We start from the raw sequence: 15,009 nt of genomic DNA, 5'->3' as shown, positions 1-15,009 counted from the left end.
AAAAATTATAATTAATGGTTATTATGTTAAACGAAAATTATATTATATATATATACCTGTAAAAATTGCATATAATAAAAAAACAATATTTTACATTTTTTTTTTAACAAAATATTAACACTGTATTTACAAAAAAGGCAAGACTAAAAAATTATGCTAAAATTGTAAATAAAAACTGAATATTGCAAATCAAATTAATGTAGTGTACGATTTTAATTTGTTTATCTTGTAATGATATAAGTTTTGCTAAACACTTAATTGTATCGGCTATTTGGGACTTTATTTTAAACTAGTTTATATAACTTCTTCATATTCTTCTTCATCTTCTTCTTGAGGCACTTGCTGATTGTCAGTTTTTATAAAGGAAAGATAAGTCTAAAAGCAATATCAATGATAAACCAATTTTTTAAGCTTGTTTATATAAACTACAATAGTTTAAGTTTACAACTTACCGATCGATTTTTGTTTTTCTGAAAAGGTGTTTGTTGGTTAAGATTGGGAATCTCTTGATTTGTACTTTGAGAAGGGTTTGCCTATAATTAAGAAAGTTTAATAAACAGTCTTTTTAAAAATTAAAGTTACATGCACTACATACTGCTGGATTTTTATAATTTTCGTAGTGTCTTTCTTGGTTGGGATATGTAAATTTCTGATTTGAAATTGGAGTAGGATTTGTCTGTGTATAAAGTAAACAAGGTGTTAAAAACATCTTTCACAATTATACTTTAGTAAAATAAAATTGATTAAGTTGTGCTCACTTACCACTTGAGGTTGTTTAGTTTCGAATTTCGTTTGGTGGTTCGTGTTTGGCATTTTTTGATTTGGAATTGGTGGAAGATCTGTCTGTAGGTTAAAAAAATATAAAGTTTAAACAACAAACCTACTGAAACTCAATTTAAAATTAAAGAAATTGTAAAATAATTTGAATATTAATTAAAGTTGTATTCCTATAAATTTTTGTTAAGCCAGTATTATTTTAAACTATAAAGAAAATTTTGACTGCCATTAAAAACTTTTAAATCTATATTTTAAGGTACTAATTTAGGCTACCACTTTTATTACTTTCATAAAATATTGAGCTTGATTTTTACTGCTTTTTCTAGCATCTTAAAGTTTTGTTTTTGTATATATACTCTTTGTAAACTTTAAAATAAGTTTTCTTACCAAATCCATGTATTCTGCTTCCTGATTTTCGATAATATTTGCCTCAGTACCTGTATTGGTATCTAAACAATAAATAAAACAATCAATTTACAAAAAAATTAGTTCCAATAAACAAATAAAATGTAACCGTTACAAAGCATACCCCTTATTTAAGGTAAAAAATGGTTAATAGAATTGTAAAATGTAAATAAAATATAACAAACCTATAGAACCTTTTGTTTCTCTGACATTTTTAGCTTTTTTATACAATACTACAAAAACAATAAGAAGTATTAAAGCTATAATAGTTAAGCCGGCCATTGCAACAAACACATATTGAAATATCTTATTTGTTTCATTAGTTACTACAATATCAAAGTCAACTGATAACAAATGTTGATTTTTGTTGGAAATTATTAAATTGTAAATTCCATGTTGGTCTTTGTTGACCTAAAAAGTTTAATTTTCGATTTTTTAGTTTTAATTTTTAATAATCAGCAAAAAAAGGTTTTATAAAAAAAATTAAAAACTTTTTTGTTTACTCACAATATTTGCTTTAAACACATACATGTATTTAGATCCACTACTGTATATTTGCGTGGTTGCGTCATTAGTTACATTTTTATCTAAAAAATTGATTAGTTTAGAAAATGTTTGTTTTATTAGCAAACAGTTTGTTTATTTAAGTTGATTTTGAAGTGGCATTTGGTTTGTGATGTTTGGTAATAAAGGTATTGATACCATCTTTCAAAAATGTGGTAATTAATCTATAAAATTTTAAATAGTACAAAAAAACAAGTATTAAGACTCTTTGCTGTTATTAAAGTTGATTACTAATATTAAAGTGTGTATTTTTTACCTTGTTTGGTCAAGGAAGTATTAATATTTTGTATAACTAAAGGTGAACTTGAATTAAAACTAATATCACAAGTCCCGGTCTGTTTTTTTATCCAATAACAAATTATTGGTTCATCTTGTAGCAAGTTTGCTGTAACCGTATCAAATCATTTTGTTATATTTATGCTATATGTAACTTAAATCTGATACAAGAATGTTTGTAATAAATTTAAATATTTAAATTATTTGAGGTTATAAAATTATTTAAAGAAATATTAACAAAAAATAGCCTTTCTTACTTGTTTGTGTCGTTGTTAGTGCAACAGAACTTTGAGTAGTCTCAACTTTATAAAATATCACAAATTGTTAAATTTAACAACAATATAAAAGGATTTTACAATAAAAATTTTATTTTTTAAATAGTATTTGTGTTTGGTAAGATCGTTTGTTGTGTAGATAACTATTTTAATTGAGTAGGTATATGGAACTAAAGTAATTATTAATCTTAATTACTTTGGGTTTTTTCTAGTTTCTGGTTACTTGTTTTTGAGTAGACTTTGAACCAGTGTTTGTTATGTCAATACATATTATGTTTTTTTAACTATATGATAATATACTTAATGTAGACAGTTAAGCATCATAAATAATGTTATATAAAATATATTAGCTAACTCTTTTACAACTTTAATAATAATATCTATTTTTGTTTATTTATAAAATTATTGTCAATATTAAATTTTGCAAAAGCTTACCTATATTAAACGTTGTTAAACTTTTCGTTGTAAAAGTTGGGCCAGGTTTTTTAAAATATGATGTTTTTAGTTTAAACAATATAAAGTTTTTTTTTTGATGATTTTATATTACAATGGCATTAAACCTTGTTTTTGTAACTTACCACTGAATGATATAGTAACAGATTTGCTTTTATCTACTGCAGGATAATCAGCAAAATGATTAACTTCCACCACTAAACCTTCATCACTTTCTGTTGGATCACTTATTGTAAATGTTGTTAGAATACTTGTATGGTTTCCTGGTGTAGTTTCATTTGCACTGAGATTATTTAAGATTTTTTTTTGTAATACACTAATTTAGCTTTTCAAACTTACGATTTAAAATTAAAAAAACATACAACTAAAAAACATCTGTTCTCAACAGAAATGTTACCTTACTGAATATCTTCCACTTGGGCTGCTTGGATCAATTTGAAGATTGTTTGTTGGTCTTATTGAGAATATTGTTGTCTTAAAACAGGGACATTATAAATAAATATTACCACAATTTTGTATTATGCAACTAAACTTACTTCATTAACTTTCCAATATATTATCCATAAACTGGATTCAGTATTCAAAACTGTTGTTGTTATGGTAACATCAAAACCAACCAATGGTACTGAAGGTGTTAAAACTGGCTCAGAAATTTCACAAACCACCGATCCTTGTAAAACACAAAACAAAAAGAATAACAATAAGACATAATAAATTTAAAACAAAAAAAAATTGGAAAAAACATTGTGTTAAACATAATTGGCTTTAGCTTTAAGTATGAACATACCTAATATTCCAATGAAAATAAAGATTTGATATTTTAACATTATTATGTTGATAAACAGTTATTTGTGTTTCTGATCTATAGATATTTAATAACATGTTTATAAAAAATGAATTATTCTTGTTGTTTTAATAGTATTATTATTTTTGTTTATCTAATTAAGTAAACAATGGTTAAATTTTGTTGAGCAATACAAATACAAAATGTTAATACTGTCTTTAACATGCTGATAAACTATTATTTTCAATGCAGTTTGTTTTATAGCTAAATTTTATGTACTTATTTTTTAACTATTTTGTCTTTTGCTGTATTCTAGCTAGTTTAAATTTTAAATATATTAGATAAAAAACTTCTGAACAAAATAGCTGGGATAAAACTTAATAAATTGTGTAAAGATAGCCATTTTCATCTAATCAACATAACAAGGCTTACTGTACTAAAATAATTATGTTTCAAACAAAGGTTTAATAAAGGCTCATACATACAGGCAAGGTACTTTCTATACATGTTTATTTAGTTGATAAGAAATTATAATTAACCAAATAAATCAAAATATTAGTAGTAAGTATTAGGTAAATATTAATGATTTGAACAGTTTCTTTGAAAATTGATTTATTATCGCAGCTACAATTTACACACATGGGAAAATTCTTAAATTGTTAACTTAATAAATCACTCAATTAAAATTTTTATTTTTAAACAGTAATCTATTTTCAATGCATAAAAAACTTATTGCGAATGATTTATAATATTAACCAATGTTGCGATGTTGCACAAAATTTATTTGTGGCTTTTTTGCAGTCATAGTTTTTTGCAGTCAAAGATAAAATAAATCATTTAAAATAACTTCTGAAGCGAATAGCTCTACAATATCCCCTAATTTTCATAATACAGGTTTTATACAAAGGTTTATGAACAGTGTACCCAAATAAGTAAGGTACTTTCCATATATATATGTTTATATAAGTACATAAAAAACAAATTAACTAATAAATGACAACAATAGGAGTAAGTATAAGATACCTCGTAAATGATTTTAATCGTTTTATTAAACATTGATCTGATTGATCTTGGTTAACGATGTATATTTATAGGCTTGGGGTGGGCAGGTAATTATTACGGGTAAATATTAGTTAAGATTTAGGATTATATACTGACTATTAAAATCCCGAACAGAGGAGAAGGGCTATCAACAAGTCTACAAAAAAGAGACAAATACATTATTATTTTTATCTTGTTTATTAAAAATATGATAACATATTTTTTAAAGGTATATGGTAAAAACTACTTGATATACTACTAATAAAGGTATATACTATAAATTCATCAACTATTGTTACACATTTAATTTAACAGTTTTAATAATCAGTTAAATTTAACAAGTTTTTAATTACATTACCAGCAAAAACTGTTGCATACAATATTTTATGGGTCTTTATTTTGCAGTAATTGTTTTATATGTCTGTAAATTTTTTATTGTTTAGCCCAAAATAAATAAAAATTTTTAGATAAAAAATAATTATTTTATTTAAGAAATTTTTAATTACGTAACTTTTACTATACAATAATGGTTCAATTGTTTTTAAGGTTTTGTTCTATTCATTTGTGGGGGTCACATGTGGCTGTAAGAAATTATTAAGTTGGTTATTTTGTACTACAATTATTGGTTTTATTTAGAAAATTTTTGTTTTTACCTTAAGTTTGGAAAGAATAAAAACTTATTTGCAAATAATAAAATTTGATTTATAACCTGTTCAAAGTGATCTGTTTCTTGATATTCAATTCCAATTTTGTTTGAACCTAGAACAAATATATTGTCTAAAGTAACTGATTTAGTTACAAAATTAAACAAACAGTAATTAAACACCTTTCTGTTTAAGGTTTAAATATAAGAAGATGTGATATACCTTGGCTCTATGGTGTGGTATTTAAGTTATTTGTTTGCTTTTAAGGTTAAACAATATAAAATAAAATATATTTGTGTTTAATATTACCATACTTGATACTTATGTTTGCTCACCTAGGAAAAAATTAGGGTAGTTTTGTATTCTTGAGTGCAACACTTAAAATGGTATTTGTTTTACAAATAAAGCACTTCAAACTTATGTGAAAATTAATTGGGAGGTTTATAAATAGGGGATGATAATATGATATTACTATTTTAAAAATTTAAACAAGTCTAAAGTCATCTTGTGTAAAGGGTGTGATAACTTTGTGAAAATTAAAAATTCATTATAAAAAAAAGGGTGTTGAAATTTTTCCGGTACCTTTAGCTCTGTCAATTTGTTTCATTATGTTGAATACTATTAATATCATGAGAACAATAAGAGATATAACAGAAATGCATGTCATAGCAATAAAAGCTGATTGAAAAGATTGAGTTTCTTTATCATAAATTACAATAATTTCAAAGCTGACCGACAACAAAAGTTGATCTTTATTGTAGATGGTTAAGTTATAATTCCCATGGTTTTCATAGTTTACCTTAAAATAAAATAAAATTTTAAAACATATTTAATCTCTCTTTATTGTTAAAGCACTATTTCTGGTTTTTATTTTTATAATTGTTGGACTTTTGGATATTGTATAAAGAAATAATTGTCAAGGCTTCTGTTTAAATAACAGTAAATCTAACTTGAATGGTTGTAACATATTTTAGTTTACTTACTTTGTTGATTTTAAACACAAATAATTGTGTAGGTCCATCTCTCAATAAGGGTGAAGTTGCGTTATTATAAACTTTTTGTCCTAAATACAATCTTCAACATAACTTGATGTAATCAAGGTTTTGAATTATAAACAAGTAATATATAAAAAAAGGTTTATACCTAGCTTAGTTAAGTTGACTCTATCAGCAATTAAGTTTGAGTAAAAACTAATATCACATGTCCCAGATTGTTGATTCACCCAATAACATAATATTGGAGTTTCTTGTAATAAGTATGCTGTAACTGTAACAATAATTTAAACATAATAATTTTTTAGATGATATAAAAATAATAAGTTAATTTTAAATTTATTGTAACATATTTACTATAGTAAAGTATTTTACAGTAATTAACTTAAGGTTAAGATGGTGTAATTTTTAACATAAGTACTTGTTTGTGTTGTAGGAATTGAATTTGGTGATGTATAATTTTCTCCCATTATTGTTGTTAAATCATCTATAAGTTGCAGTTATCAGTTTTAAACAAAAAATTTAAAATTAAAGTAGTCATTAATTTAAGTATTATATAAATTACAAACCAGTGCATAAATAGGTAGTAGCCTATCATTGTTTAGTTAGATAATAAGTAAACTTTTGTAAAAACTCACAAAATTGTAATTATTTTTATGTAATTTGACAAAGCAAGTTATTATAAAGTTTTCGCTTACGCTGATATAAGATGGTAACACTTTTGCTTTCATTAAAACTAATGGAAGGTGATACATGAATAACTTCCACTTCTAAACCTTCATCACCTGCTGTAAGACTACTTATTGAAAATGTTGTTAGAATACTTGAATAATGTCCTGGTGTGGTCTCTTGTGCACTAAACATGTTATAAAACAATGTGTTAAGTGGTGTATAGTGAAAGCTTTAATTATATACTACTTTACATATTCAAAGTAATTTAAAAATGATTTTCATTAAAAAAAATTGGAAAAAAGTTTTTCGATTTATTGTTTTGTACCTAATTGAATATCTTCCCTGTATTCCAGTTATTGGATCAACTGAAACATTGTTTGTTGATCTTATTGTGAATATTAGTGTCTAAAATAAACCAGTTTATAAGTATCTGAAACAATTACTATTTCTAGTATAATAACTGGCAACTGGCAGCGTGGTGTAGTGGTAAGAACACTTTCTACTCCACACATGAGGTCGTGGGTTCAATCCTTACTAATCTCATGCTGTAGCACCCTTGAGTAAGGCGCTATAAACGGTATGAGCTCCTGCTGAGCCAGCACTTAATCAGCAGCATAATTATCGGGCAATTATAATCTATAATATCCCAAACTGCCACAGGGAACTCTAGACTGGGTCAAAGTAACTAATGTTACTCTATGTTTAAGTCGTGCATTCGACTTTCCCACATCAAGGATAAAAATATATACAAAAAAATAAATAAATATGGATACCATTGCCAGTACAGTTACTAATACTTTAACAATTGCCTGATACCATTGCCGGTACAACACTGCAAAACTTACGCTGTAAACTTTCCATTTAATTTCCCAATAACCCATTGAATTATCTACAACTGTTGTTGTTATGTTAACATCAGAGCCAACTATTGGCTGTAAAGGTGTTAGGGTTAAGTCAGAGACATCACAAAGTATAGGTCCCACTAAAACAAGTAAATATTGTGAAGGTGTAATTTTAGTTTTACTAGTACTTAATTTAATATATGGGATTTATGTATTTGAACTTACCTAAAATTCCAATTACAACATAAATTTGATACTTAAACATTGTGTTCATAAACCTAAACTAAGGCTACAAAGTAAAAGAACATGGTCATTTAGTCTTACCAGGTTTTGTAGTACAATTTATTGTAATATTCTTTTTTTTTATTTGTAAAACAATAGTTTTACCTAAAATTAAATTGATTTAAAGATTTTTTTCTCATATTGAAATAACCTACAAATGATATCATATATTAAGATTTATTTAACACTTTTAAATCTCTATTTCTAAGAATGGTTTTTGAATTTTTGTTATTTAACTAATTTTCCTAAAAAAACATAATAATATATTAGATTTATATATTCTTATGATGAGCAATGCCTAAACTTTTTTAAAGAATTAATTTAAAATTTGTAGCTTTAGCTCTTTTATTTACTTACTTTTGATTCTTGTTTGGTCTAGTTTTATTAAATTGAATTTATTTATTAAGCAATACAAATGGAGTGGGGGTAATTTATCATTTACATTTATTGTTACAAACTCCAAAGTTAAATTTAGTTACATTTTGTACAGGTTATTTACATGGTTTAAAACTTTAAAGTACAGGTATTTCTTGTTTTTGGTTTGCATTTTAGTAAAGAGTATACATTATAAATTTTACTATTATTATTTTAAAAGGCGAATTATATAAAAAAACTAAGTACTAACTAAATACAAACAAATATCGATTTTTTTGGTATGCCTGATTGCATTAATATTAAAGTAAAAGTTCTATGAAATTATAAAAATAGTAAAGATATTTACATTATTATTAATTTACAAAACTGTTTAAATTGCACTTTGTTGTTGTTTTTTCATATTTTCATAGTAAACTTCTTTGTGGTCTGGTTGACTTACTTCTGTTGGAAATGTCTGAAAACAGTTTTAATTAAAGTTAATAATACAATATATGTGTAACTTATAAGAAAAAAACATTTTGCAATGGTTTACTTGAACGTTATGTTTTCCTAAATTAATGCAAATATTAGTTTATTTCAAAACATAAGTGCTAGCTTGAATTTTAGCAGCTTGAACAATAAATATATATTAAACAAACACTTTTAAAAAGGGTCATTAAAATGTTAATATTTAAGCTAATTTTATTGATTTATTAATTTTTTTGTTTATTTTAAAATAAATGAATTTTTTTACCATATCAATATTTTCTGTTTCTTGATTCTCAATTATTGTTGTATCTTGTGTGGTATCTATAAATATGAAAGTTTAAATACTTTTAGCCCTAAAATGGAGTAACATAAACCAATAAAATTTAAAAAAATATGTATACTATCTTACTTTTTGCGTTTTTCTTCTTGACTTTTGTATATAACACTACAAAAATAATTAGTAGTAGTATTGCTATGAACGCTATGCAAATCAATGCAATAAAAACAGATTGAAAGGTCAGATTTGCTTCTTTAATAACTATAACATCAAAGTCAACTGACAACAAATGTTGACTTCCACTAGAAATCTTTAAATTGTAACTTCCATGGTTTTCCTTATTGACCTAATGTTTAAAATTAAATAGTGGTTTAATATAAATTTTAGTTTGCTATATTGTAACATGAATTTAGACCCTTTTTATAGTATAGGATATTTTAACATTAAAAAACTCGTGCTTTTTATGGTTTTAACCGTTGGCACCCTATTTTTTGATGCTTTGTTGTTCCTGTAGGTAAAATATTTTTATAAGTAAACAATTTGGATAGTTTTTTGTACGTACCAAGTTAACTTTAAATACAAAAGTTTGTTGTTTTTGACAGCTGATCAGTGATAGAATTGCATCATTATTAACATTAGCCTCTAAGTAATAAAAAAATAAGTATATTAGATTTTTAAAATATTTAATTTTTAAAAAGTAAAGTTGATACTTTTCTTAAGTTAAGTGTTTTTATAGCTAAATTCTATACCGCTTAGATAAATAATTGTACTTCACATTACCTTGCTTGGTTAATATGGTATTATCTGCAATTAAATCCGCATAAAAACTTATATCACAAGTTCCAGCTTGTTTTACAACCCAATAACATATTATTGGTTCATCTTGTAGTAAGAATGCATCATCTACATCATAAAATAATAAGTATGTTTTTTTAGAGAAAAGTGTTATAGGATAAGGGTAGTAATTAGTTCGTGTTTTTTTATGTAGCATATTTTTAAACTTTATTTTATGATTAATTTATTCTTAAATTTTAAAAATAACTTGTTGCAGTTGTTGTCAGTTGTGTTCCTGTTGCAGTTAAAATGGTAGTTGCGGAGGTTTCTGTTATGTTTGTACCTGCTTCAGTAGTTGTAAGTTTATTTATTGTTATAGGCATAGCTGTTGTTGGTGTTTCTAGCATATAATTTCTTAATTTAAAAACGTTCTATATAGAACCAAAGTAAAAACAATAAAAAGTGTAACTTAATATATATTAAATATTTATTAACTTAAAATTCGTCTCTTTATTAACTTACCACTCAATGATATCGTAACACTAGTGCTTTCATCCTTTGGAGGGTCAGTAACCAGATAATTAACTTCCACTACTAAACCTTCATCACTGGGTGTTAGATCACTTATAGTAAATGTTGTCAGAATACTTGTTTCATCTTCTAGTGTGCTTTTCTCCGCACTAAAACAATTTAAAGTTTAAAGTTTTGTGCTACTGTATCACTGTAATTCATTGCATTAGAAGCAAAAAAAGTAATATTTGTAAGTTATTATTAGCTTAAGGTAAACGTTTTAATTTATTTGCTAACTTTAAAAGTATTACCTGACTGAGTATCTTCCATCTGGGCTACTTGGATCAATATCAATTGGATCAAGTATTGGTGTTAAAGTGAATATTATATCCTTCAATTAAAATGTTATTTATTTTGCTTGGATAAATATGTAAACAAGTATAAATTTTAAATTAATTTTAACAAACTTACATTGTCAACTTTCCAATGTATTATCCACAAACTTGTTGTATTCTCCACTACCATTGTTGTTATATTAACATTAGAATCAATAAATGGTTGTAATGGGGATACAATCAAGTTGGAAATATCACAAACCACTGGTGTTACTAAAAATTAAAATGGTAATTTTGTTTGGTTGTTTAAATGTTTTAATTAAAACATTTTGCATTAGATAAAATACTAAATAACGTATTAAGCATTATAAAAGAGATTATTACAATAATATTTTAGGTTTAAAATACCTATTAGTACTAAAAAAATGAAGCCTCGTAGTCTATTCATTTTATTTTTATTTTTGTTAATAAACTTATCTAAAACCAAATAAAAAAGGTACTTTGATGACTGGTTTTAATACTATCATTTAGCTTATACTGACTTTATTTAAATCCAACTAAACTATTTAAGTATTTTTTCATATTTGTCATATGCTGATTTAGTGTTAAAATACTTATCTATAAAATTGGGAATAATTAATATCTTTAGTATTTGTTGAGTTAGGAAATGTTAAAAAATTATTTTTATCAAGTAAGTTTGAGTTATAAACAATATAACAAGCTTAATTACTAAATTAAGCTTTAAGCCTGGCCACACTCTTGTTATTATGTATTTTTTATTATTTAATTATAGCCAACACATATAAGAGGGTACTTTTCCATGCATTTATGTGGTAGATAAGGCAAAAACAATTAAATTAATCAAAACAACAGGAGTTAGTATTAGCTAATTATTAATGTCAACAATTAATAGATTTCATTGACATTGAACTACAAGCTGTTTTTATTTTTAAAATTTATATATATATTTTTTTTTGATGATATTGTTATAAATAAACCTTTTTGTTATGAAATTAAGTTAATTGTTTTTCTAACAACTACATATTTGTGATACATAGAATACTATAAATTTTTTTACTATACATATTTATTGTTCTTAAAATTTTAATTTAAAACTAAATAACAAATTTTACATTCATAATAGAATTTTAAACTGTTAAATATGACTTACATTTAAATTTATTTACAACAATTGATGTTTAAGCAAAAAGGACTTATTTTTACAAAACTATTCTTATATTTAAATTGTAAAAGCCAATATAATTTATATACAAAATGTGTGATTTTGTGATACACTACACTATGTCAAAATATCAATGTGTGCTCAGTTAAATTATTACGTTTACATTGCAATTTCATACTGAGTTTCCCGCTGGTTTGCTGTATCTATATAACTTGGATAGCCCTAAAAACAATGTAATTAAGTTTATAAATTTGAACATGTTAAAAAATATTATCTTTAACTGTTTTATTAAGGATGCCACGATATAAAAGCATTAGTATTTAAATTGCCAGTGTTCTTAGTTTTTGTGTACAGGTTTCAATCAATAAACTTTATTTTCGATGATTTTGGCTGGTATAAATGCTATAATAAGATTTTATTACTCACAGGAGGATCATTGATTTCTGTTTCTTGATTTTGAATTACTCTTGTCTCAATATCTGTAACTAAACATATTTAACAAACATTTGTAACTAGTTGTTTTAAGAATTTCATTAATAAAATATATACTTAAAATTAATAACAAACAAATAATTTGAAGCAACATTCATTTTTTTTATATTTAAAAAATGTTTGTACCATTTGTTTCTCCACTTTTTTTGGCTCTTTTGTACAATACTCCTAAAATAACTAGAGATAGTATTGCTATGAATGCAATGCAGCTTGTGGCAATTAGGGCCATTTTAAATGTCTGGCATTTGTCATCAATAACTATAATAGAAAATAAGTTGTTAAAAAACTTTAAATCATATTATTTTACTTCTGTGGTTATTGACTTAGCTGGTAAAAACTTGTTATTTTATTAAAATTATTAGTTTGAAAAGTTTGACATGATTGATTTTTTAAAATGGTTATTTTTATTAAAAGAACTGGTTTTCATCTAGTATTAAAACACTTGTCTTTTTGGCAGTGAGTACCAAAGTTAAAAAAATTACTTCAAAGCCTAAACTTATCAATTTTTATACAACTTAATAAAAATGGTCTAAAGAAAAAAATTGTTTGCTTAAATTTACACCATGTTTTGTTGGTTTATTTATTTTTTGCTTGAAGTTATTTATAATATTGGGGTAAGCACTTAATTTAAAATTTAGTAAGTATATGCACCTTCAAAATGTATTGTTTCACGAAAAATTCTGGATAACCCGGGGTTTCTTCCAATTACTCTTGCTTCTATTTGCAAACCTTCATCACATTGAGTTAAACTCATAATTGTCAATGTTGTTCGATAGGTACGATCAACTGCAGATTCTCCTAGAACTTGAACACTAAGCAAAAACATTGTAAACTGTTAATTTAAAAAAATTAGCCAATATTTTTTGTAGTACCTATAGGCAAAACTACGTAAAGATTATTATTTTAAAAAAATTAAAAAAATTAATTTTTTAATCAGATACAATTTAACATTTTTGTTATTTTATTTACTTGGCTGAATATCTGTCATTTATTTGACTTGGTGATTGAATTACATAAGGATAATCTGCTGTTATGGTGAACAAGGTTGTCTTGAATAAAAAAAAGTAAAATAACTCTGTTTGTAGTTGCCATTAGCGTTGGTTTAAACATATGATTTGTTAAGAATTTAATAAATTGTTCTATGTGTTTGTGGTTTAGTCTAAAAACAGTTCAAAGCAAAATTTCAACTTTTTAGTTAGTTTTCAACCTACTTACAGCATTTATTATCCATCTAATTTCAACATTATTTGGCAAAGTTGATTCTTCCACAATTATGTCAACAGAATGGCCAATTTGAGGTGGGTCAGGTGATATGTATATTCTGCCATCTATTCTTAGCAAGATTGATCCTGTTTTTTTATTAATATTGGTTTTTAGTTATTACTTAGGTAATATTTACATAGATTTTAGGTTGTTTAAATATTTAATAAAAATTGATTTTCTGGCAGTTTTTTAAACATACCTATAATACTAAACAAAAAGTAGATGTGAAACATTTTGCAACAGATTTGCTTTGTTTTTTTTTACTATCAAAAGTCTAAATATAAACATTTTGTTTCATTAAATTGTATAATTGATTTTTTATTTATTTTTAATTCCAAATAGTTAGATTTTTCTCTAAGTTGCATAGTCAACTAATCTTACTGTACATTACACAACTTTTAATACATATATTAAATATATACTTAGGTGTATAATTCACTCAAAAATCATTTTATCTGATATTCATTATTTTTCTAGTTATATTGTAAAAATATTATGACGGATTTTTACTTTTTTTGAATTATAACTTCAATTGTTACCTTCTTTAACATTCAACTTAAGTTACTAACAGTAAGATTATAAAACAATGTTAAATATCATCAACACAATTTTTTTAAATAATATTTAAGATCAACAAAAACACTATGGGAGGTCCCGAAAAAACAGTGATGGAAAAATAAACTATTTTCGACATTTGACTATAACCAGACCTTTGGTAATGTATAATTAGATGCATATTCTTATTTAAACTCCTTTAACATTTTACTTAAGTTATAGAGGAGTTTAAATAAGAATATGCATGTAATTATACATTACCAAAGGTCTGGTTATAGTCAAATGTCAAAAATAGTTTATTTTTCCACCACTGTTTTTCCGGTTACTCCCTTAGTGTTTTTGTTGATCTTAAATATTATTAAAAAAACTGCGATAATGATATTCAACATTGTTTTAAAATCTTACTGTTAATGGGTTCATTTTTAATGCACAAGTAATATAACATTTAAATTTTTATTTCAACAAGCTATAAATTATTAAAATCAATAAAAATTTAATATTGAAATAATAACCTAAAAGGTTTTATTAAATTTAAATGGTGCAGTTTATTGTTTTAATACACATATTATATTTCTGTAATATTTTGGATTTACAATTTTTTAAATCATTTTAATATTTTCAAAAATTTATGCAATATAAAGAAAAGACATAAAATGATACATTTTGTCCTCTAAATCAGAGTTGTTCTTTAAATTACAACTTGATATTGATTTTCAGTATTAACATAATGAACTTGTTGGTTTGGAATGTTACCAGGTGTTTGGTATGCC

This window comes from Corella eumyota, chromosome 5 (assembly GCF_963082875.1).
Source record: "Corella eumyota chromosome 5, kaCorEumy4.1, whole genome shotgun sequence".
NCBI classification, from domain to species: Eukaryota; Metazoa; Chordata; class Ascidiacea; order Phlebobranchia; family Corellidae; genus Corella; species Corella eumyota.
Note: the sequence above shows the minus strand (reverse complement) of the source record.